At 43.6% G+C, this 25854-nt stretch overlaps 1 long non-coding RNA gene and 1 pseudogene across 1 annotated transcript in view; both read right to left on the bottom strand.

Moving 5' to 3' along the window:
- Nucleotides 1-7689: 7689 nt before the first annotated feature.
- Nucleotides 7690-13357, bottom strand: LOC128059220 (nucleolar RNA helicase 2-like; annotated as a pseudogene).
- Nucleotides 13358-15809: 2452 nt separating this feature from the next.
- LOC128059406 (uncharacterized) overlaps nucleotides 15810-25854 on the bottom strand; it is a 63110-nt gene continuing 53065 nt past the window's right edge. Inside the window, exons 2-4 of the long non-coding RNA XR_008200592.1 lie at nucleotides 19462-20436; nucleotides 18201-18482; nucleotides 15810-16263 (exon numbers count right to left, since the gene is read on the bottom strand). This is a non-coding gene — a long non-coding RNA (uncharacterized LOC128059406). The remainder of the gene's footprint in view (nucleotides 16264-18200; nucleotides 18483-19461; nucleotides 20437-25854) is intronic.

Raw genomic sequence — 25854 nt, forward strand, 5'->3', positions numbered from 1 at the left:
CTTTGGACCTACATCCCATGCACTGGAAGTGTGGAGTCTTAACTGCTGGACAGCCAGGGAAGTCCCCAAACTTCCCATTTTAAAGATGGGAAAACCAAGGACAAGATACATAAAATGGATTTTCTAAGGTTCATGACCTTGCAAATCAAGAAAACTGCCTTAGGTCAGCATCATCCCTTATTTCCTATAACAAAGATTCTCCTCTTGATTAAATTCCAAGCTCTCTTGAACTATTTCTCAACTAGGCTTCAATTCTTGGATTTCCGTATTTGTTTCTGTATTTTCCAGTTTTAGCAATGTCAGTTTAGCTAGAATTTCCCAGCCTCAATATCTGATCACTCTTGACTTCTAATTGGGTTCCTCACCTTCCACCATCCCTCAAGTGATGTCTGATCACACTGGACTACCTTCCACAAGACTCGTTTGGTGGGCTAAGCAAGAATCTCCCCTTACCCCACATATTTTCTCTTAGTAATTTTCTATCTACTGACCCCCATCTCGCTTCTTGGCTATAAATTCCCACTTGCCCAGGCTGTGTTCAAAGCTGAGATCACTTTCTCTTCTCCACTACAAGACCCTATTATAGTGGTCCCCCAGCCAATCTCAACAGTCTCACTTTGGATGAAATCTGTCTTTCATCTTTCACAAATGTCATGAATAATTTTTTCTTTTTAACAACATCTAGAATAGGCCTTGGCTTTTCATAGGTCTTAAGAACATTTTTGTTGAATAAATGAATGAAGTACTGGAGGCAAAAATTCTCTGACCTCCAGGGTCACTACTATTTTTATTGCGCTCAAGCTGCATAGCTAAGCCAGGGTCGTGTCTTCTAAAGACAGCAGAAGAATGGGTGTGCAGATGGAGTGTGAGCTTCCCTGGTGGCTCAGAGGTGAAGAACCTGCCGGCCAATGCAGGGGACGTGAGTTTCATCTCTGGTTGGGAAGACGCCCTGGAGAAGGAAATGGCAACCCACTCCAGCATTCTTGCCTGGGAAACCCCGTGGAGCTCGGCGGGTCTCAGTCCACAGGGTCAGAATGAGTCAGATATGACTGAGCAGGCATGCACACATATAAAGTACAGCTTGTTTAATAAAAGTGTGAACTGAGTCACATTTGTAAGTTCCAGAATGCTGACAAGGTCCCCCTTTTTCCCAGTGAGTCTCATTGAGTATCTGGTCTTCAGGGCGTTGAATTAAGATGGTTGAGGTACCCTCAGCTTCTGGAAAGAGTAATCCAATGATTTACCAGCCACAAACCATCAACCAGGTCACCTGAAGGAGAGAGGCTCTTGGTAACTGATGTCCACACAAGCCGCAGAACAGGCTGCATCGGGAAACACGCCTGCATCTGAAAGAATACACATTCCTTCAATTCCCTGAGACTGTCCCGTGTACAAAGGCTTTTTTCCCTTGAGTGAAAAGGAGAGCGCTGATTCGATGAGAAGGCCTTGAGAAATTTGACTGGACTTCATATTTGAGTACTAAGAAAAAAATTGCTGGGAGAATATACTTATTTGGCAAGAAGATTTAATGGTGAAATGCAGACCCCTCTAATAAAAATATTTCTGATGACAGAGGCTGCTACCACGGAAAGAATGCTGGATGGAGAGTGAAGACTGGTCCCTAATTTCAAGTCTGCCATTCAGCAGCAGCAGGGCTGTGACCAAGCTACTCAGCCTTTCTGGGCTGCATTCGCTTCTATAAGTGAGTTGGTTACATAAATAATGTTAAAGGTTCCTGAAATTCTAAATTTATATATTCATGAGAAATGTTTTGGATCCACACAATTAAAAAAGAAGACCTCCTGTCTTTAAAAACAAAATGAACTGAGCGACAATCAGCATTGAAACAGAAATTAATTTATTAGCATTTGAAAATATCTCAATGGCAATATTTCCCAAACAATGACTTCATTGATGACATGAGTGGGCCATTGTGCCTTCTGCCAGTAGAACAGACACCACTTTATTCTTAGCAGCTGTGGTCCCTAATTGGAAAGGGGACTGGTCCGAAAATGATAAAGGGAAATTGCGTCCCAGCGCTGAAAAGGAGCATGGCGCTCAGGGGCTTCCGCCGCCTTAGTCACTGTTTATCCCTTGAGCTTCTTGTCAAGGAATTTGCCCTCTGGAGACTGAAGCCTCGTGGTGGCTCAACTTTTGCTGTTGGGATATTTGCCTGAAAAAGTTCCTTTTGCTCTCTTTATTGCTAAAAATAGTATGCATGCATGCTAGTTGCTTCAGTCATATCCAACTCTTTGTGATCGTATGGACTGTAGCCTGCCAGGAGGCTCCTCTGTTCATGGGGATTCTCCAGACAAGAATACTGCAGTGGGTTGCTATGCTCTCCTCCAGGGTGATCATCCCAACTCAGGGACTGAACCCACATCTCTCTACATCTCCTGCACGGACAGATGGGTTCTTTACCACTAGTGCCACTGGGAAGCCCAAAAATAGCATAAAAGGGTTTTATTCATGGAACCAGTTCTTCAGTGCAGCTTCCCTTGTACTTGAGCTTTGCTTAAACGGTTTCCCCTATTTTTTATTTCTTAGTTATTATTTTTTACATTTTGGCCACACTGGGTCTTCATCACGGCTCTTGGCTCCCCCTAGTTGCAGCGCTTGGGGTTTCTCTCTTGTCGCTGCTCATGGGCTTTCTCTAACGGCAGCCCTAGGGCTTCGTTGCCCCATGGCATGTTGGATTTAGTTCCCTGACCAGGATTCAAACCCAGGTCTTCTGCATTGGAAGGCGAATTCTTAACCACTGGACCACCAGGGAGGCCCCTCTATTTTCCATCTCCAAATAATTTTGAAATAGGGCAAAGCAGAAGAGACTAAATGTGATTCTTGCATCAAGTATTCAAGTTCCGAGGAGTGATGATTCTCTAGATTTATTCAAAGAGCCATGAGTTCTTGCTACTTCCTTTGTTGGGGAAGCTCTTTAAGTGAACGCCCAAGGCTCTTACCTCACCCACTTCAGAGCTTTGCTCAAACGTACCTTCTGCGAGCCTTTCCCTGTCCAAACACGTGCACTACTTCTGATCCCATTTCCTGTTCCCCATTCCTGATTTATTTTTCATCATTCCATTTTTTCCTCCCACCGTCTCATTAAGGATAGCATCTCTCTGATTATTCTCTGGATCTCAATATGTAGTGGCGCATGGGGAAGAATCCACCTGCTAATGTTGGAGATGCCAGAGACACAGGTTCAATCCCTGGGTGGGCGAAAATCTCCTGGAGTAGGAAATGGCAATCCACTCCAGTATTCTTGCCTGAAGAATTCCATGGACAGAGGAGCCTGGTGGGCTAAAGTCCATGGGGTTGCGAAGAGTAGGACCAAACTGAGCATGCATGCACGCACACACGATACCTAGAACAGTGCTAGTATGCACCCTGTATGCATTTGTTGAATGCTTGAACCTCAGATGGCATTTGAGAAAGTACTGTAATAAATATTTCCTAAAGGGATAAATGTATCATTCAGAAAGGGAGTCCTTTTAATTCCCGCTGGTCTTTTGATTTTCATTCTGGTGGAGCACAGAAGTAAACTGACTTGACATTTGATGTAGCTTTTCTGAAAGTCACCTACTTCTTCAGCGTTTCTTTGCTGCTATGGGTGATCTCATCCTACCCAGGAAGGGAAGGCTGTTGAACACCAAAGGGACACGTTGGAATTCACTGTGATATCCTTCTGGGTCTCTGTCGCATGGCTCAGTTTTGTCTTGGTTTCTCCTGGAGGCTTTCTTTCCTCCTGTCCTCTCTGGAGATTTCTTATCCCACATTCAAACAATTCATGGTGGTAAAGTACAAAAACACAGACTGGGAGCATGTTAGATTCAGGAAGAACCGTTTAGTCTAGTGACTCCTAAGCTTCTTTGCATCCTGTAACTCTTTGGAGAGCTTTTCTAAGTACGGGTACTCACAGCCCACCTCAGACTAGTCAGCTAGACTCTCTGGAGCCAGATCCACATCAGGATAGCTTTAAAGCTCTCCTGCTGATGCTGCTGTGGAGCGAGAATCGAGAGCTAATGATCTTCCTGCCTCTACTCCCAAATCCACAGGTGAGAACTTGAACTCAGATGTGTTAGTTTCCCATGGCTGCTGTAACAAATCACTATGAACTTCATGGCTTAAACCGTAGACATATTCTCTTAGAGCTCTGGGGCCAGAAGTCCAAGGTCAGTATCACTAAGCCAAAATCAAACATGTTGGTAGAGCTGTGTTCTCTCTGGAAGCTCAGGGGGAGAATTGTTTTCCTCGTCTTTGGTTTCTGGGACACCTCTGGTTCAGCCAGAGTAGCCAGAGTAGCCAGATGCCAGCAGAGTAGCATCTTCAGGTCTGCCTCTCTCTGCTTCACCTTTACACTACCTTCTACTCTGGGTATCTGAAACTCCCTGCCCATCTCTTATAACCGTTTCATGGATCACAGCCTTGTCGAGGCAAAGGGGCTTGTGTAACTCAGTGAAGCTGTGAGCCATGCCTTGCAGGACCACCCTAGATGGACAGGTCGTAGTGCAGAGTTCTGAGAAAATGTGGTCCACTACAGGAGGGAGTGGGGAACTTTTGACAAAGCTAGACAGCATATTAAAAAACAAAGACATTACTCACCAACAAAGGTCCATATAGTCAAGGCTAAAGTCTTCCTGTTGGTCATGCACAGTTGTGAGAACTGGACCGTAAAGAAGGAGCAGTGCCAGAGAATCGGTGCTTTTGAGCTGTGGTGTGGAGAAGACTCCTGAGTCCCTTGGACTGCAAGGAGATCCAGCCAGTCAATCTGAAAGGAAATTAGCCCTGCATATTCATTGGAAGGACTGATGCTGAAGCTGATGCTCCAATATTTTGGTCATCTGATGTGGGCAGCCAACTCACTGGAAAAGTCCCTGATGCTGGGAAAGATTGAGGGCAGAAAGAGACGAGGACATCAGAGGATGGATGAGATGGCTGGATGGCATCCCCAGTGCAATGGATATGAACTCGGGCAAACTTCGGGAGATGAAGAAGGACAGAGAGCCCTGGCGTGCTGCAGTCCATGGAGTCACGTGGAGTCGGACATGACTGGGTGACTGAACAACAGAAATACCTCTGTGTGCTATTGGCTTGTGAGATTCCTGAAGGGTGCCTGCATTAAATAGACCGTGCCTCTGCCTGCCTCTTGCTTGCAGCAGAAAGCAAGACATGCTTGTGTGCGTGCTCAGTCGTGTCCGACTCTTCGCAACCCCATGGACTGTAGCTCGCCAGGCTCCTCTGTTCATAGGGTTCTCCCAGCAAGGATATGCAGTAGGTTGCCCTTTCCTCGTCTAGGGGATCTTCCCAACCCAGGGATCAAACCTGAGTCTCCTTTGTCTGCTGCATTGGCAAGCCTTTCTAATTTATTGGGTCTTTTATATGTATTTTGATGAATCCCATGCTACTAAGATTGTGTTATAAAGTCTGAGATGTTACTTACAACTCCTGTGTGGCCATGGTGGGACTTTAGACAGATCTTGCCTCACTTCCAATCTTTTAGCTTGGACAGCTTTTTCTGCTGTCCGTATGGTTTGCCCCTGGAGAATTATAGAGAATCCATCAGCTAGATGCTCAGGGATACTCCTGTTTCTCCAAGGAACCAAGGCTTGTGGTTCAATCATTTTGTTTGCCTGCAGAAAGACTCAGAACCCAGCGTCAGTCCCTGTGAATAATTTATCTTGTTCTTGAGACCAAATACAATAAAAAAGACCCCAGTTGAAATTTTTATAGGCAAGCAAACAGGCAAGATTCAGTGGCTTTTAAGCATTTAGTTTGGACAGGAATGAAAGCAACAGCAATAAGGTGGTGGTAGAAAGAGAAACCCTGTGCGGAAGAGAGGGGACACAAGCTCACTGGGCAGTAAGGTCGCTGGCCGAAAATCAGGATGCTTGGGAACGAGTGTGGACAACAACGTGTAAATTTAGGAATGCCAGTCATCTTCTTTATGCTCCTTGCACTCCATGCCTATAAAATGGAGGTAATCTAAAATCTACCTGGAAAATATGCAAAGTTTTTAAAAGACAGAAAAAAAGTACTGCGTGAACGCAACAGAGCAATGTGTTTGAGAACAGCTGAGAGTAGATGGATCTGGAATGTGTGTGCTGCGGGCTCATTCATGTCCCTCCCCCGTTTATATGTGGAAGCCCCAACCCTAGAGCATCACAGTAGGACTCTACTTGGCAATGGAGCTGTGGCCGTTGTACTCAGCTAAGGTGCAGTTGTCTGGGGTGGAGTGGACTCTGAGCTGATATGACTGGTGTCCTTTTAAAAAGGGGAAGCATGGACAGACACACGCAGGGAGAGCACCACGTGGAGACGGCAGCTGTGCCGCCACGACCCAGCCAGCCGCAGAAGCTACGCGAGGCTGCAGCCGATCCTGCCTGAGCGCCTGCAGAGGGGGCATGTCCTGCTCACGGGCACTCTTGCACTCCAGTCTCCAGAGACGTGAGACAAAACATTTCTGTTGTTTGAACCACTCAGGTTGTGGTACTTTGTTAACGCAGCCTTAGCGAACGATTATGGTGTCCCTGAAATGGTGTTCCTATAGCGAGGCTATCCGAATGGGCCGCTTCCTAATGTCACCTCATGTAACAGATCCAACAATTCCATTAGAGGTCCAGACAGTGAACATGATGCCATTGTGAAGACCAAGGAGATGGGGCCTGTTTTCCAGCGTATAGATAGAACTTCTTGATTTGCAGGTGAAAGTGAATCCCAGGGAGGCGGTATGTTCTGCCAAGATGTTCTCGGGACTAGAACTTCATGCGTCAAGTTATTGGGCCCCAAAGAGTGGCTCAAAGTCCCTCCTTGTATCACCATAGTGGGTGTCATAGGTGGACGTGGACTGTATTGATTCATTTAATCAACTACTACTTATTTAATGTTGATTATGCCAAGCTCTAATCTCCTCCCTCAGAACATTTTCGTGGAAAGAAAGTTGTGCTAACTTTATTCAGCTGACTACCGTGATGCCAACTACCGTGCTTCTCCACATCTGGGCATCCTGAGTAGGGAACCAATCTCTATGCCCTACTTTCTTTTCTCTTCTCCCCACCTCTTTTTCCAGCTCAAGACTTTCCTTTCTACCCACATTTGGCCTAAGACTCTGATTTAGAAGGTCTTATGTGCTACACCCTCACGAGTCAGTGGGAGTCATGCCTGACTCTTTGCAACCCCACGGACTGTAGCCTGCCAGGCTCCTCTGTCCTTAGCATTCTCCAGGCAAGAATATTGGAGTGGGTTGCTATTTCCTTCTGCAGGGGATCTCCCCGACCCAGGGATCCTGCATTGCAGAAGAGTCTTTACCAACTGAGCCACCAGGGAAGCCTCCTATTAAGAGATATTTCTAAGCATTAAGACAGGTCAGCTTAAAAAGTACCAGCAGATACATGCTTGACTGTATCTTATAATCTATAGATAGTACTTTAGAATACTGGATTAGAATAAAGGTGTAATAAATCCTTACACCTTTTCCAAAGGAATACCCAAGACAGAAGTAGCAGTAAAGTTATAAATGACAGTCATCAACCAGATGAAATAATTTAGATGAAGCTTTTCTCTCTCGAAGAGATGGGGGCTGGCCCAGTGGCCAGGAAGCAGACACAGTGTGCTTTGAACTTTGTGTGAAAGATAATGTTCAGTTCCACATTGCTGAACACAGTTCTGTTTTTGCCAAATAAATTGTCTGCTTCAAATTACTGCTTCAAATGCTTTATTGAAACTCCGCTTCTGCCTTTATTTTGGAATCTGTTACTTTTGCTGCCCCTCCTGATCGCTGTCCTCTGAAGCTCCTGCTTCTTTCTTGCTGTCCCCTGACACCTCGGTGGCCCTTGCACTGTTCCCTGAAGCCTCGGTTGCCTTCCCGCTGTCCTCGGAAGTTGCGATATCCTTCCCGTAGACCTTTTAGCTCTGGTTGCTCTGTGGCCTCAGAAAGCTGCCAGCGCCGAGAATCACGCCGCTCGTCCTGTACTTCTGTTACTGATGCAGTAAGGATGTCGAAGCAAGCACCCTGCTTTCCGTTGAGAATGACCATTCCCTTCACTAGCGTAACCAATGTTTGCCATTTCAATCGAGCACTGCAAGATCACGGCCATGAAGCCCGCTTCTGAGTTGCTCGAGGAGTGCTGGCCCACCGACGTGGCCCTGGAGAGGGGGCCGGGGGGGCTGCCAGGGCTCTGGGGCGCCCTTCTCCCCAGTCAGCTTCTCGGCTGACTGCTTGAAATGACCCAGTGCAGTGGGAGGCACAGAGTCCCAGAGCCTGATGGCATCTTTGCTGGAAGCTTTTATTATCTCTGTTGCAGAAGGAACACCTATTCATTTAAATCTGATTCCCACTTTTTGCTCCGCTTGGGCTACCTGGTATTCTTTGTGCTGATGTTAACCCCGGTCCTCCCCGCGCTACCTGTTTGCCCAGAATGATGAATGTAGGGTTCCACATTCTTTCGTGGAGAACGTTGAACAACAAGCTCGGCCTCGGGGTATCTAACCCACGTGAAGCAACATTGGTTGCAAGCGAGACCCCAACATCTCCATTTCTAAAGCCTTTCAGGGTGACTTCCCTTTGCTTCTGTGGAATGTCTCCGTGTAACGACTGGGCATCCTGTCTGACAGCCACGTTTTGCGGCCACTCCGGGCTTCTTTCTTCGTTTCACAGAACCTGACGGTGCTCCCTGGAAACCACTGCATGCTCGCATCACGTCTCCAATAACCGCTGCTCTGAGCCCAGTGGCACCTGGTGGCCGGATGCTCTACCGTTTCTGCCGCTTTCTGCGTCTTCTTACCAATCAGGTCCACTTGTTCATATGTAGGTTTCATGTATTTCTTAGCAACAGTATACACCCAAAGGGGGCAAGTTGCAGAAAATAGAATTTTTTTTTTCTGCAACACCCACACAGCTAAGGCTTTAACAAAACAAACAAACAAACAAACAAACAAAAACAAAAAAGCAAAAAAACCTTTTCCACTTCCATGTCCTGGGTGGGACAAGATCATGGAGACAGATACTCTATCAGGGCATGGAAATAATTTGAGTGGCAGAACTCATAAATAAAAGAAAGACAAACTAAATAACAAATTGCTTTTCTCAGACAGCATAAAGTCAATAGATTTAAGGAGATATAATTTCCAGGAAGGGACAAGAAGGCATTCATTAATTGGCTCAATGTGCCAACTGAGAAATATTTTGCAATGTGATAAATTCATATTGTTTTTTAGTTTGTTTATACATTGGTCAAGATCTATGCTATCCAATATGGTGGCTATTTAGATTTAAATAAATTGAAATTAAACAAAATGAAAAATCCAGGTTCTCTGTCCCATTCACCACAATTCAAGTGTTTGACAACCTTCTATGGAGCATGGTTGCCATATTGCGCAGTTCAAATGCAGAACATTTTCATCATTGCATAAAACCCTATTTGACAGCATCAGTCTAGATGTGATAAATATGGAGCATGACATTGATTTTTTACTTTGGCAGTTAGGTTGATACAGAAGCTGGGATTGGGAAAGTTTTATTTTTACACAAATATTTAATATAATTTAATAAATTCTCAAAAAGTATTCAGGTAATTTAAGTAATTAAAAGATCAGTCAGAAAGGCCTAGAATAAAGGTGCCAAATGGTAGGTAAGGTAAAAAGGTGTGCGAAGGAGAAAATTGGCTGAAATACAGAAGTATTTTGTGTGCCATGTAAGGTGCAGCATCTGAACTTGTTACTAGGAGAATGGTCTCAGTGATGCTCATAGAAATGACGTTGGGAACAATTCAGAGACTATGTTCTCTGGGTCTAGTGAGCAGAGGGACATCTTGATGAAACACGTATCAAATCTGATGTCATAACTATTCTCAGATACATGCTAAGAATAATGACTAAATGCTCTTAAAGCACAAAATTAAATGTTGTTTAACATATGAGATTCACCAGAAGAGAGAAATGAGACATGGGTTTATGAACTTGAACGTTTCATACAGAAATGCTTAATTTACAGCACACTGTGGTTTATGTGATAAAATCAGGATATTTTATGACATCTTTGTATTGAAAGTGAAGTGAAAAGTACTCAGTTGTGTCCAACTCTTTGTGACCCCGTGGACTCCATGGAATTCTCCAGGCCAGAATGCTGGAGTGGGTAGCCTTACCCTTCTCCAGGGTATCTTCTCAACCCAGGGATTGAACCCAGATCTCCCACATTGCAGGCAGATTCTTTACCAGCTGAGCCACCAGGACAGCCCGAGAATACTGGAGTGGGTAGCCTATCCTTTCTCCGGTGGGTCTTCCCCGCCCAGGAATCGAACTGGGGTCTCCTGCATTGCAGGCGGATTCTTTACCAACTGAGCTATCTTTTGTGTTAATAATTTATTAGATGTTATCGCATTAAAATGTTTTAAATTATATGTAAAATTATAGTTAATTTCTGAAGCTAAGTTTTGCTTTAAGAATTCATTGACAATGTTAATTGCTATTTCCTCAGAAGAGGGAAATTTCTCTACATTGAATTTAATTCTAAGAACTACAATGACTCAAGAATGTTTTGTCTAATTTGGCTTTGCTATCAATTTACCCGAATTATACAAAAAATCTTTAACAATGTAATTAGTGTGCTGAAATAAAGGCAAGCCATATTTTTATGAAAAATATAATAATTTATGAATGGCATGTCTTTAGAACTCATTTTAACATGAGCAGTGTACCAACAGAACTGTCACTTGAATTAAATTCAGTTATTTTTGACATTATACTTACTTTTGATGATTTAAAACTAATGATATTAAAAATATTTTTCAGTTTTGTCATTATGAAGGTTTACTTTTCAAGGAAGGAGGATAGAACACATATGTCTAAAATTTTTATTTATTTATTGGCTGTGCCGCACAGCATGTGGGATCTTAGTTCCTTGACCAGGAACGAACCCAAACCCCTGCAATGAAAGTGCAGAGTCTTACCCAGGGATGGCCAGGGAAGTCCCATAGGACAGAGTTTAACCAACGTCTGTCAGTGTGGTGCGCACCTTTAAAATACATTGTTATATGGCGTGTGGGCCTCTATTTGTCCCCTGGCCTTTGGTCTGGGAATAATAAGAGCGGCCTGGCTCTGTTCGTTAGTCCTTCTGGAGGAAGTAAAAAATAACTTTTCCCACAGGTTAGAACTTCCTGTTTCAGGGCCTGAGAGAACTTACAGAGACGAGTACCGGATTCTAGTTCACCTTCACAGTTCACCTGTAACTGTCACGTCATTTCAAACACTTGAGGGTTGAGAATATTTAGAGAAGATTGTGCTTACACATTTGCAGTGGGTTATACTTCAGTGGGGAGAAGGCAATGGCACCCCACTCCAGTACTCTTGCCTGGAAAATCCCATGGACGGAGGAGCCTGGTAGGCTGCAGTCCATGTGGTCACGAAGAGTTGGACACACCTGAGTGACTTGACTTCCACTTTTCACTTTCATGCATTGGAGAAGGAAATGGCAACCCACTCCAGTGTTCTTGCCTGGAGAACCCCAGGGACAGGGGAGCCTGGTGGGCTGCTGTCTCTGGGGTCGCACAGAGTCGGACACGACTGAAGCGACTTAGCAACTTCAGTGGGGGCTTCCCCGTTGGCTCAACGGTAAAGAATCTGCCTGCAGTGCAGAAGCCGCAGGAAACACGGGTTTGATTGCTGGGTTGTAAAGATCCCCTGGAGGAGGGCATGGCCACCTGCTCCAGTATTCTTGCCTGGAGAATCCCACGGACAGAGGGGCCTGGTGGGCTACAGTCCATGGGGTCGCAAAGAGTCTGACATGACTGAGCGACTGAGCGTGCATACTTCAGTGGATACCAAACCGTCTTATGCCACCTCTGCAGAAACAGAGCAACAGGAAAAAGAAACGATTAGGTTCTGGTTTGAGGGATTTCACTTGTGCCCCAAGGAAAAGTGTGTTTGGTAGCAGAGCTGCCTCAAACTGTGGACTGGTTGACTGAACGGAAGATAGGAAGCCCCCTTCCCTTGGGCTCTGGCTGGATTTCTCTGCCTTGAATGTTGCAGACCTGGAGGAGTTACGCCTAAAAGCAGACATAGGAATTATTTCCAGTTTTATTAAATTATAGTTGACAACATGTAAATATTTAAGGTGGACAACTTGATGTTTTGTATATGTACACATTGTGAAAAGATCAATACAGTCGAGCTAATTAACATATCCATCACCTCACCAGCTACTGTTTTCTTTCTTCGTTTTGGTAGGGTGTTTATAGGTCTAAAAGATTAGGACTTTGTGGCGTGCTGCTTTGGCTTTCCAAGAGGCTCAAGTAGTAAAGAATCCGCATGCCAGTGCAGGTACCGTAAGGCCTCAGTTCAATCCCTGTATCGGGAAGACCCCCTGGAGAAGGAAATGGCAACCCACTCCAGCAATCTTGCCTGGGAAATCCTGTGGAGAGAGGAGCCTGGCGGGCTTATGGTCCATGGGGTCGCAAAGCGTCAAACACGACTAAGCATGCAAGTGCAGACACAGACAAGTCTGCTATTTAAACCCTGCGCAGTCACATCACTGTAGCTCAGAGGTGGGGAGTGAGTTTTACCCCAGTTTCCCTGGAAGTAGAGAACAGTCTCCACGAGTTGTAAAGCTACATGCTCTTTCTGTTCGCATTCTTGCGAAAGTTTGTTGAAGCCCTTCAACAATGGGGACTTTTGGTTCTTTTTTACCAGGGACCTAATCTGTTGTGGATAACCACCAAGAGCGTGGCCTGCATTATGCCCCCACTGGCCAGGCAGCTGTGACACACCATAGTAAAGACAGGCTTCCTCAGAGGTCTGCTCTCCGTGAAAGTGCCCCCCAGCCTAGCCCAGAGGGGAGGGCCATTTCTGGAGCCGCTGCTGGAAAGGGCTCTGGGCTCAGGTTTCAGAAGAGCAGCTGCTGGCCGTTCAGGCGTCTGAAACCTTTGCCTAGAATGTGTAAAGTGTCTGACTTACAAGGAAACCTGGCAGCTCTGACCTCAGGGAAAGAGGTGGCTTTTGGAAGGGAAAGATGAGCTAGAGCAGGAAAGGGCAGGCGGCAGGATGAAAGGGGCGGCGTCTGTGGGCTGGGGTGGCAGAAAGAGGGGCGCACTTCCAGAAGGGACAACTGCCAGTTAATTTACATATGTGTGTGCGTGTGTGTGGGTGGGTGGGGGGGATGCGTGAGTGACAGCTGGCTGAAATGAAGGCATGGGGCCCCTTAGAAAGTGAGCTTTTGAGTGTGTGCCTGCTCAGTCGCTTCAGTCGTGTCCAGCTCTTTGCAACTCCATGGACTGCAGCCCACCAGGCTCCTCTGTCCTTGGGATTTTCCAGGCAAGAATACTGGAGTGGGCTGCTATGCCCTCCTCTAAGGGGTCTTCGTACCCATGTCTCTTAAGTCTCCTGCGTTGGCAAGCGGGTTCTTGACCTCTAGCGCCACCTGGGAAGCCCCTGAATGATGAGGCAGAAACTGCGTGAAGATAGAGCCTGTTGGTTCCCTGCTTCAGGGTCAGGCCTGAGATGCTGAGTGTGGAGGCGATGTCAATAAATGAGTAGGAATTAACCAGTGAGCGAATGGCTCAGCGCATTTGTGAACTTCTTGAGTGCCCTTGTGGCCCTATTGGAAAATGCTTGAGGGTTCCACCAGACGTGTATAGATTTGGAATAATGACTCCTTCTATGTGAGCTCAATGCTTCCAGCCTCAATTTTTCCTTCTTTTTTTTAAATTTCTTTAAAATTTTGGATTATAGTTCATTTCAATGTTACATTAGTCTTAGGTGTACAGCAAAGTGATTCAGTTAAACGTATACACATATTCCTGGAGAAGGAAATAGCAACCCACTCCAGTATTCTTGCCTGGAGAATTCCATGGACAGAGGAGCTTGGCAGGCTACAGTCTGTGGACTTGCAAAGAGTCAGACACGACTGAGTGGTCAACGCATACCTATTTTCATTCTCTTTTCAGATTCCTTTCTTGCTTAGATTTTTACGGAGTATTCAGTGGAGTTTCTTGTGCTATATAGTCGGTCCTTGCTGGTTATCTGTTTTATTTTTCTTGATTTTGATTTTGATTTTTGATTTTTCTGATTTTTTGATTTTGTTTTTATGGTTTTGATCTTTCTGATTTTTACTGAAGCGTACTTGCTTTACAGCGCTGTGTTAGTTTCCGCTGTGCAGCACAATGAATCAGCTGCGCATGCACACAGCTCTCCGCTTTTTTGGACCCTTCCCCTTTCGGTCACCACGGAGCACGGAGCAGAGTTCTGTGCACACAGGAAACCCTCACTGCTCACCTATTTTATGCACAGTGTCACCAGTGTGCACACGCCAGCCTCAGTCTCACAGTTCATCCCCCACGCCCCACCTCTCCCCCTGGGTGTCCATACACTTGTTCTTTAAAATTTGCTTGATGATAACAGCTTTGCTCAGTTGTGTGAGAATTAAAGTGGCACATGTGAGTTCTAGGTGTGTGTTTATTCTGAGGACGTAATCTCTTTAAACTTTCTCTTTTCCAGAAGCTGGGAAAGGATAGTTGTAATGGATCAGCCCATATAATCTGCTTTTAGTAGTCAACGTTATCCGATACTTAGAAATATGGCAAAGGGACTGTGTGTCCTCTCAGTGTCGTCCAGGCACATGGAGTAATAGGCCTCCCCAACGACTGCTTGGTATTCTAAGAGAAAATGCCTGTACTCGATATTCTATTTTCTATGGATGAGGGCCGTAACTCTGTCATAGTACCTTTTAGCAGATTTTTGTTTGGTAGAAATGCAAATTTCTATCCAATAGAAAATTTCGCTGCAGAGGACAGTTTGCTTTCTACCTAACCTAGCAATTTTACTTCAGTGTTCTTTAATCCCTGTAAATTCTCAGTTGGTATTTGATACTATTTTATGATTCTGCTGATTCCCTCTTAAACTGGTCAAATAAGTTGATCCTTCTATATAAATTAGTAACATAAATTAATCATGCGAGTCATGTTTTCAACTTTTGAAAATCGAACTTTGACAGTATTTAGAGATCTCCATCTTTCGCTATTAATGCCTAGAGCAAGCCTATGCTGGGCACTCAGCATAGTTTTTTTGAATAAATGGGTGAAGAATAAACTAGAACGTGAACAACTAAAGGAGGACAGAAGGGACCCGGAGTTCTTCCAACTTTTGAGAAAACTATTTAATGAGGGTTTTAAAATATTAGGTTTATAGCAGAATTTTAGAATTCTGAGATAATTTCCTTTTTACCAGCGTTAAATTGATACCAGTGTTAGATTTTTACACATGAAATTATGGCAACGGTACTTTGAGTTTACTTTTGAATGCTGCCCTTGGAAATAAAGCATTGGAACTCTGCATCTCTGCGCTGGTTCATTGGTTTTAGAAATGTCTCTGGCCCTTGCAATTCACTGGATCTCTAAGATTTCGTCCTCACTTGAAACGATCATCATGGGAAGATGAGAGCTGGTTTACTTTAAACAAGTCACGTAGCTTCCAGCAAGGTGTCCAAGACTTACTATCATTAAGAGAAACGGCTGTTTTGAAAGGCACAGTGCCTGCAAACTCTTTTATTCCCACTAATGTCAGCTTTTAAGTAGCTTTTAGAATAAAGGAGAAAATGTTCCCTTTTGCCGTAAAAAGAAACAAGATGGTGTGGTCTACTTCAAATGTTCATGTAATTATCATTAAGCTGGTATGAAGCCTGAAATATATTAGGTGCTCACGTTATATTTGTGAAATACATTTATTTTCTACTTTGAAGATTATTTTTAATGGAGTTTAGTTGCTTTACAATGCTGTGCTAGTTTCTACTGTACAGCAAGTGAACCAGCTATCTGTAGGCCTTTTGGACTCCCTTCCCATTGAAGTCACCACAGGGCACTGAAGAGAGTTGCCTGTGCTATGGTCTTATTCAGTTCAGTTCAGTTGCTCAGTCGTGTCCGACTCTCTGTGACCCCATGAATCGCAGCACGCCAGGCCTCCCTGTCCATCACCAACTCCCGGAGTTCACTCAGACTCACGTCCATTGAGTCAGTGATGCCATCCAGCCATCTCATCCTCAGTCGTCCCCTTCTCCTCCTGCCCCCAATCCCTCCCAGCATCAGAGTCTTTTCCAATGAGTCAACTCTGCATGAGGTGGCCAAAGTACTGGAGCTTCAGCTTTAGCATCATTCCTTCCAAAGAACACCCAGGGCTGATCTCCTTCAGAAGGGACTGGTTGGATCTCCTTGCAGTCCAAGGGACTCTCAAGAGTCTTCTCCAACACCACAGTTCAAAAGGATCAATTCTTCGGCGCTCAGCCTATGAAAAGGCAAATGGTCTTATTAGTTATCCATTTTACACATACAGGCTTCCCTGTGGCTCAGCTGGTAAAGAATCCACCTGCAGTGCTGGAGACCCTGGTTCGATCCCTGGCTTGGGAAGATCCCTTGGAGAAGGGAAAGGCTACCCTCTCCAGTGTTCTTGCCTGGAGAATTCCACGGACAGTATAGTCCACATATATTTATATATATATACATGTATAGACCATGTATATTTATACATAGTATCAGTTGGAATTCATTTAGACAAGGTTCCTTTTTGTTTCCCATCTTTCATTGATCAAGCGTTACCCTCTAGGGTTTTAACTTACTACCATTTCACATGTTTGTAGAATGAAGAAAAATATAGGCATCTATAATATCTTTATATCATAAAACATACCTAGTAGCAATCCTATGGGTATTACATGAGAAAATTATAAGATGCATTTTTAAAAGTCTTTTAATATTAATTGTCTCTATTAGGAAATGACAGGAGTGGACAGTAGCAATAACAAGGAAAACAGACCTTCTGAAAGAGGATCCTCACATGCCTCACGTTCCCTTAGGAGGCTGGAGCAAAGATAAAAGTGCCAGCGGATTAGCCTTAATTCTCTTTATTACAACAGATGACAGTGCTTTGTTCAAAACAGTTGTTGAGAGAATATTCTCAATCAGGAAGAAGACAAGGGTTAGAAGGAAAATGCTAAACTAATTGTCAAACAGAAAAAATGACAAGTGATTATGAAGCCCCCTAATGTCTCGTGATGCAATGATGAATCAACACTAAGTTACAATGCATTGTCACTAATTTTCAGAAAGGTAAATTGTCTACAAATGTAGCAGTCTCCCTGAAATATGTTCACAGTCGCCTGTGGCTACCTATCTTTTGAGTTTATTTAGGCCACTATAAGTGTCCAGAACACTTGACAACTGGGTTTAAATCCAAGCACTCTTTTTTTTCCCCCTAGAAAAGTGACTTAAGCTGGAAACTAAACAAATATTTGAAGTTGGTGAAGGAGTGGTGAGTAGATGAACTTCAGATAGACTTTGACAAGATGGGCATCAATTAATGTTGAGTATTAAAGCAATGGTGTGTGTGTGTGTCTGGTGGGGGTACACTGTGAACTTGGTCCCCATGATTGCATTGTGAATACCTTCCTATATTCCAAGAAAGTGAAAAATATACATGGTGCTTTCAAACATGAGCTCTTCCAACTTGCTGCTGCCCAGCTCAGCAAACGCAGAAGGAAGCCCGGGCTAGAGCAGGTGTTCAGATGTGTCCACTGGGTGGCTCATAGCTCACGCTGATTGTTCTGTTCTGCGGTCACAGTTCTGGGTGGAAGAGTTTGTGATATTTTACGACGTTGAGGTATTCTATGGAGCCTCTGCTTTCACAACTAAGGACTGGTGTCACTCCCACATTATAGTGCTTGCAGAATTATAGTCATGGCTATAAAAATTATGGCTGCATTTATCAGTATAATTTTCCCTCTCATTTTTGATTTATCTGTAAGTACATAAAAAAGGATCATATATTTAAGGATAAGAACTTTCTGAAATACTATTTTCTTGTTTAATTACATCATTGCTGTTTGCTTCAAGGTACATGTTTGAGTAAGTACTAAAAGGATTTAAAATGAGCACCTGTTATTTATTCACTAAGAAAATAATATGTGCTCATATGAAAAACTGCTCAGTGAAAAGAAAAAAGGGATCTGTGTTCTCATCACTTGGTGAGGGTCAGTGTCCCATTTGCATGTGTTTCCCTTCCAGTTTTTTTTAAAAAAATGAACCATTTAGTTTCTAACATACTGTGGTCATACCAAACATACACGTTGGTGCAGAATGTTGAACTAGATTCTATCAATTTTTGTTAGTGAGTAATAGAAAAAAAAGGCCAGGATAAATGAAAACTGAAAATAGAAGAAAACTCACTGTAGCCAACGGTCTAAACTTCCTCTTCCATCAAATCTTTTTTTTTTTAATGTTAAAGAGCACATTTTCTTTTCTTCTTTTTCTAAATACAGTAGCCAATTACGTGGTTGTGGCGACTCGCCACCACCTCATGGGAGCTCCTTAACAAGCACAGTCCGCGACAGTCGTGGGACGGCCCCGGTGGCTCAGCGATCAAGGCGTCGCCTTCCCATGCAGGTAGGGTGGCTCGGACCCTTGGTTAGGGAACTAAGATCCCAAGTGCCTTGTGGCCAAAAAGCCGAACTATAAAACAGAAGCAATATTGTAACAAATGAAATACTTTAACAATGATCCATGTCAAAAGAAAAACTTAAAAAAAGAAGTACTAGCTGTACCACCATTAACATGTTCTGATACAGTCAGATCTAAGAACCAGGTGTCTGAACTCCACAGTGTTCTTTCCATTGCATCAGGCTCCCACCTTTGGGATCTGATTGGATGCAAATACTTTCGTAAGCTCTTCCTAGGTCACAATTGTCTTAGTCATTTTTTTGGCATCTGAACTTGAATAAGCTGAAAAGATCTAAGAAGTCTGGTATAAACACCAAGGGCCACGCCTGGCTCCTAATTCCAAAAGGTAGTTTGTTCTGTTGTGCCCATGATATGAACATTAGAATATATGAAAAGCAGGTATTTTGATTGGAATCTTTGTTGCATTTTTTCTACTTGTGTGATTTGAAAATTTATTTCTAGTTACGTATCTGAACTTCAGCTTTCTGATCAGTAAAATGGGAATAATATCTCCTAGGGCATAATATTATCTCATGAATTTTGAATGTGATCATACAACTTAGAAGTGACTGATAAAAAGCACTCACCACATATTAGAAGGATAAATCAGGTCAACAACAATCAGATATAACCCCTTAGGTGATGCTGATAAATAGCTAAGCCTTCTAAAGACTAGCGATTGTGGAACAAAGGGCCCTGCATCCAAGGCTTGCAGAGATGGGACAATATGCAGGACTCTGGGTGGGAAAAAGGATGAAAGTATTTCAAAGTCTTTCTCATTGCTTTCCAAAGAACTTTTGATAACAGTGACCCACCATTCTTGTCTTTGAACCTCCAGTGCCCCAGTTCTAAGTAAGTGAGTTTATGTGCCAGAAAACCTTCTAGATGCTAGGGACTTTCAATAATCAGTTTTCAAATGAATTAGTGTATGGTGGGGGTGACTTAGGCATGTTGCAAAGGGATGCTTTATTTTATTTTTTTAATCCATTACCTTTTTCGGCTGTGCCAGGTCTTCGCGGCTATATGCGGGCTTTCTCTAGTATTGGTGGGGCACGGGCTCCAGGCATGCAGGCTCCAGGAATTGAGGCTTGTGGGCTCTGCAGCACAGGCTCTGAGGTTGTGGCTTGTGGACTTCAGCTGCTCATGGCACGCAGGATCGTCCCAGACCAGGGACTGAGCCCGTGCTCCCTGCATTAGCAGGTGGCTTCTCCACCTCTGTACCACCGGGAAGCCTCAAAGGGACCTTTTAAAACAAATTTTATCTTCTTTTCTTCCTCATCCTGCTCTTCAGTTTGGACCAGTCTTAGGAGGAAATGGCAATCCACTCCAGTACTCTTGAATGGAGAATCCTATGGACCAAGGAGCCTGGTAGGCTACAGTCCACGGGGTTGCAAAGAGGTGGACACGACTGAGCAACTTCACTTTCAGACAATCATATTCTGATTTAATTGATATTATTTAGTCCTGGGATTTGAACTCAAGATTGCTTATTCTATATTTTTTATAGAATTTATAGAATAAATATATAACCAGTATATTGACAGTGACTCAGTGTACTAAGAAAGTACACTAACTTTTTAATTATCTCCTCTCATCAGAATAAGGCAGGCCACATGAGAGAATTTTCCAGGTGATTGAGGTAATGCTTCTGCAAAGTTCAATACAATTTTGATTTTCATCATTTTTACAGTGAGAAATCATATGCTAGGACTATATATTATTTTCTGCATCTTTAACCAGACAACATTGAATGTAATTCTACCTTTTATCAAGGACTGGGACATTCCCTTTTTTTGCTCGTGAATGTCCTTGGGATCTGGGGTTTGTTTCTTTGTCCCTCTCTCTCCTCTTAGTCGGAATCTTGACCATCGCTTCTGCCATGTTTATGCATCTTTTCTTTCTCTTTTCCTTTGGTTTCTTTCCCTTTCCTTGGTTTCTTCTGTTTGCTGGTGCTAGTTTTTCTGGCCTAAAAATCAGATGATTGAACAAGTTAAAACTAGCCAAGGTCTCGAGTCCACTGAGCAAAGTGCAAGTTTTAATAAGGATGCTATTATTCTGTTTTCTCATTTATTTCAATTGTGGGTGTTTTTAGGGTAGCCAGGAAAGGGGGCCTTAGTGAGAGGCACACTGACCTCCAGGTAAGTGAATGTGAAGAACTGTAGTAACAATTCTCCAAGTCAAGTGTGGCGAGAACAGATGGAGATTAGCAAAGGTTGGGCAGACAGAGCTGGAGCCAGTTCTCCAGGAAGAACTGGACTGGGAGTCAGGGAGCCGCAGAAGAGGAGATAGACAAGAGATGAAGCTGGAGAGGAATGAGAGTAAGTGCCAAAAGGGGAAAAGGAAAGGAGCTGGCACAGGGACACCACGCATCCTATACAGCCTGGCTATTTTGTTTAATCCTCTGAGCACGTTATGTAGGTGTATTACATTTATATGACCCCCCCCCCCTTCCCTGAAAAAGATTTCCTCTTTACCCTTCCCTTTGCTTCTCCTTTATCTATTAACTTCCTATTGGGTTTGGTCCATGGGAGACTTTGATATGGAATGGAAGGTGAAAAGAGAGAAGGTCGGGGTATTTATTTCTCTGGGTCACTGCAAGGCTGCGTCTGTCAACACTGTGGTCCCAGCACCTCCCTGCCCCTTTAGGCCCAGTGCCATAGCTGGTCCAGGCTGGGGGCTCCTTTAGACCCTGCCCACGTCTTTCCAATAGACCTTGTATTAAATTCTCATCAATTACCAGTTTTATGGTGTCATTGTTATCCTGCTGTTACCTTGATTGACCCAAGCACTGTGTTTTTATTCTTCTGTTATAAATGGTATGAGTGAATTTTAGAGATTTTTATGTAACATGCCCACATTTCACACATCTAGAAATAGTTGGCTCTGGGATTTGTAGCCAGGTCTGTCCAATGCCTATGTCCTTTGCATTATGCCAGGCTGGATGAGTATTTATGGGAGAAGCTAGGGGACCAGTATCCTTAGCTGTGAAGGATCCCACTATGAGATGAAGAAAGAAAAAATTATGATTTATGTATGCTAACTGACTGTCTAATCTGGGCAAGACGCTGACACTGGAGGGCCGTAGGGCATCAGGCCTGGAACAAGCTTCATGCCATGTTCAGCGGAGCCCCAGGGGCTCCACACAGAAACACCTGGGTCTCCACGAGGAGCACAGCGGTTCCGGCCGGGCTTAGACAATCTCAGCTGTTTCCTTGAGGACAGATACACTTTAATCAGCTTCATTATTTTTTTTCTCTGTACTCACCAAATAAAATTATGAGAGAGAAGTCTCTAAAGCTTCCCTTGGTTTCTTCTTTAAAATGAGACTGTCCTGTCCCTTAAGATGGTTGGTGCTATTATTGAGATCTCACATATAAAATACCTGGTTCTCAATGCATGTATATTTTCTTCTTATTTTCATTCTTCTTGAATATATCCAGAGAATGAAACTCAGTTTAGGCCCTGATTTTTTCCAGTTACATCTCTCACCATCAGCAGCTCTCTAAGCGTGGCTGTGGGCTTGTAACTGAGCAGGGCCCTCTGGAGCCTTCCCAGGACAGACCTGCCCCCATGCTCTCTGCAGCAGCTCCTCTCTGGAGGGCCTAGATAACAGTATTGCTGGTGCACACTCCCTGAGCTGTTTTACAGATGCTAAAAACCTCACCAGATGGAAGAAATTAACTATCTGGTGACCATGAGCACGTAGCCCCTGGACCTGCTGGTAGCTAAAGATTGAGAATGTTAACTAACCCCTGTGACACAGTCCTGTTACCTCACCATCAACCAATCAGAAAAAGGGGCATAAGCTGATCACATGCCCTGCAACCTCGTTCCCTCACTTGGCTTTTAAAAATGCTGTGCTAAAACCCTTCAGGGAGTTCGGGTTTTTGGGGGAACATGAGCCACCCTATTCCTTGAATACTTCTACAATGAACCTTTCCCTGCTCCCAATTTTGATATTTTTTTTTGTTTGCTTGTTTGGTCTCACTGTGCATCAAGTACCTGAACTGAAGTTTGGTAACAGTCTGAAAAATTGCAGCAACTAGAAAGCTGAGGAGAGGGACATGAGTGCTGTCTGAGCTCTGATGAGCCAAACATGCCTTCTCTGCTAGGACAGAGCTGTGTGGTCCCCCTGACTCATGCTGATGACCCAAGGGCTGATCCATGAGACACAGGCTCGCACCCAGCTGCAAACAGCTGCCCCTGAGGCCTTCACCTGCCTGAGCAGCAGCATCATGCTTACTCCTGGGGCTCGCTAGGTAATCTGAGCTGGAAAAGTACCATTTGCTAGGCATTTACCTTGAGCTATGTTTTTCTCATAACAGTGTTTTATAACCGCTGATCTAGAGAGTTAGGTGGAAGGTATAGTCCATGTATATATGTATACTCAATTGTGTGAGCACACACACATCTAAACACACACTAACACACTGCATCCATTCCTTTGTGGTGTAAAGTCATTATGCTGCTGCTGCTAAGTCACTTCAGTTGTGTCCGACTCTGTGCCACCCCATAGACGGCCTCCTACTAGGGTCCTCTGTCCCTGGGATTTTCCAGGCAAGAACACTGGAGTGGGTTGCCATTTCCTTCTCCAATGCATGATATATAATGAAGTATAACTAAACATCACTTCATGGGAAATAGATGGGGAAACAGTGGAAACAGTGTCAGACTTTATTTTTTGGGCTCCAAAATCACTGCAGATGGTGACTGCAGCCATGAAATTAAAAGATGATTACTCCTTGGAAGAAAAGTTATGACCAACCTAGATAGCATATTCAAAAGCAGAGATATTACTTTGCCGACTAAGGTCCGTCTAGTCAAGGCTATGGTTTTTCCAGTGGTCATGTATGGATGTGAAAGTTGGACTGTGAAGAAGGCTGAGCGCCGAAGAATTGATGCTTTTGAACTGTGGTGTTGGAGAAGACTCTTGAGAGTCCCTTGGACTGCAAGGAGATCCAACCAGTCCATTCCCAGGAGATCAGCCCTGGGATTTCTTTGGAAGGAATGATGCTAAAGCTGAAGCTCCAGTACTTTAGCCACATCATGCAAAGAGTTGACTCATTGGAAAAGACTCTGATGCTGGGAGGGATTGGGGGCAGGAAGAGAAGGGGACGACCGAGGATGAGATGGCTGGATGGCATCACTGACTTGATGGATGCGAGTCTGAGTGAACTCCGGGTGTTGGTGATGAACAGGGAGGCCTGGTGTGCTGCGATTCATGGGGTTGCAAAGAGTTGGACACAACTGAGCGACTGAACTGAACTGAACTGATAACTAAACACTTCAGTGCATCACATTGGTGGTTCTCAAGCTTGGCTGCATAGTAGTACAATCACCAAGAGGGTTTAAAAATTTTTTAATGCCCAAGTGGCATACCAGAATATTTAAATCAGAAACTTCTGGAGTGATATTCCAGGTTATGGCAAAGTGCAACCAAGTTTGAATATCAGTGTACCAGATTAAACGCTTCTTATGATGAAATGCCCTTGGAATGCATTCACTTTGATAAAATAAGACATTTAAAATTTTATATATGGCCAGATTTCATACAGGTTTACTTCTGCTTCTGGCGGTGATGGAGTAGCTGTGATAGGACATACCCCTTCACTGTAAACAAAGAGGAAACTGCATAAAATATATGAGACAACTGTTTCTGGACATTGGACAATAGGCAGTGCAGGACTGTGATTCATGAGAAAGACATAAACAGTGTGAACCTGGTGTTCACCTGGGCTGTGTGTCTGGAGGCACTTCCCAGATTGCAGAGAAGGGAGGCGAAACTCAAGCGAAGCACAGGAGCAGAGAGAGAGTGGGATTTTGGAAAAGTGAGGTGTCTGGAATTTAAGGGTCAGAGTATCAGGGAGGAGGAAGCTGCCTGGAGAAAAAACTCCAAAATCTACATAAAGGTCCCCTTGAGTATTGTGTTGAAGAGTAACCTACAGATGTGAAGGGTGAGCCTCCATGAGGCTGGGCAGAAAAACAACCAAGGAACTGTAAGCTGAAGCGTTCCTAGAACACGCGTAGGGCTGGGAGACGTCTGAGTTCTGGTCAACTGTAGTGAAGAGTTCGTGCTGGGGTCCTGAGGACGCTGGAGGATCACGCCTAGTGAGACAGAGCAAACCAGCTCTAGAGCAAAGGACACTCAAAACTTGCTCTAAAAAGCTTTTAAGAAAACTTTGCAAATCTCAGACTGAATAACAAGTAATTTAAGTGAATGAAGTCCGATGCCTTTTAAAGAAATGTATATTAAAAGAAAATCCAGCATTCAACATTATAAAATGCGCAGTGCCCAGGATTTAACAGAAGCAAAATACTAGGTGTGTGAAGAAGCAGAAAAAGTACAACCTGCCACAAGAAGAAGCAACAATGATTATAAACAAAACAAAAATGCCAAAGGCAATAGAATTAGCAGACGAGAATCTTGAAATAGCTAATGACCTTCGAGAATTTAAAGGGAAAATTAGCCACATTAGAAGAGGAATGAGGGACTTTAAAAAGTGGAATTTCTAGAAATGAAACAATATCTGAAATGGAAAGATTCATTGGAATGGATTAGTAACTGTTAGACACTAAAAAGGAAAAGAAATCACTGAATTTGGAAGTGTAACAACGGAAACTATGCAAACTGAAGCACAGAGGGAAAAAGTCAGCATGAACAGAACCTACTGGCCAGGGGATACAATCAAATGTCAGCAGATGTGTAATCAGAATTTCATACAATGTAGAGGAAAAAACCCAGACAGTTATTTGAAGAAACACTAGCAAATGTTTTGCAAACATGATGAAAACTACTGATACACATATTCAAGATACTCAACAGACTCCCAACAAGGATAAGGAAAGAAAACATCATATTGAATAGCATTTTTGAAAATCTATGGTAAAGAATAAATCTTAAAATAAAACAAAAGCTTATCACCCTAGAATCTGTTATTCAATGCAGTTAGCTTTAAAAATAAAAAAGAAAGAAAAACTTCTTTAGAGGCCGAAATCTGAAAGAGTTCAGACCTGGGTCATATCTGCACCATAAAAATATTGTTATAGTTTTTATTGTTTTTGTTTGTTTGTGTTTTAATACGGAAGGCAAATACCAGATGAAAACTCAGAACTTGAAAAAATAAGTAACACTGAAAATGGGAAATATGTTGATTTACACACGAAAGACTTTTCCTTACCAACATGTATTAAATACATAAAATTATTAATGCGATTTCGACACTCTTTTCTTTAGCACTAAGTGTTTGCAGTCCATCACATTTCACCTTGGACTAACTTCATGTTACGTACTCAACTGCCACATGTGGTGAGCGGGTACTGTAGTGGGCAGCCCAGCGCTGGCGCATCAGCCTGGTTTGTTTCCTCATTTACAGCTGACCCTTGA

The sequence above is a fragment of the Budorcas taxicolor genome, chromosome 14, assembly GCF_023091745.1.
Source record: "Budorcas taxicolor isolate Tak-1 chromosome 14, Takin1.1, whole genome shotgun sequence".
Classification (NCBI taxonomy): Eukaryota; Metazoa; Chordata; class Mammalia; order Artiodactyla; family Bovidae; genus Budorcas; species Budorcas taxicolor.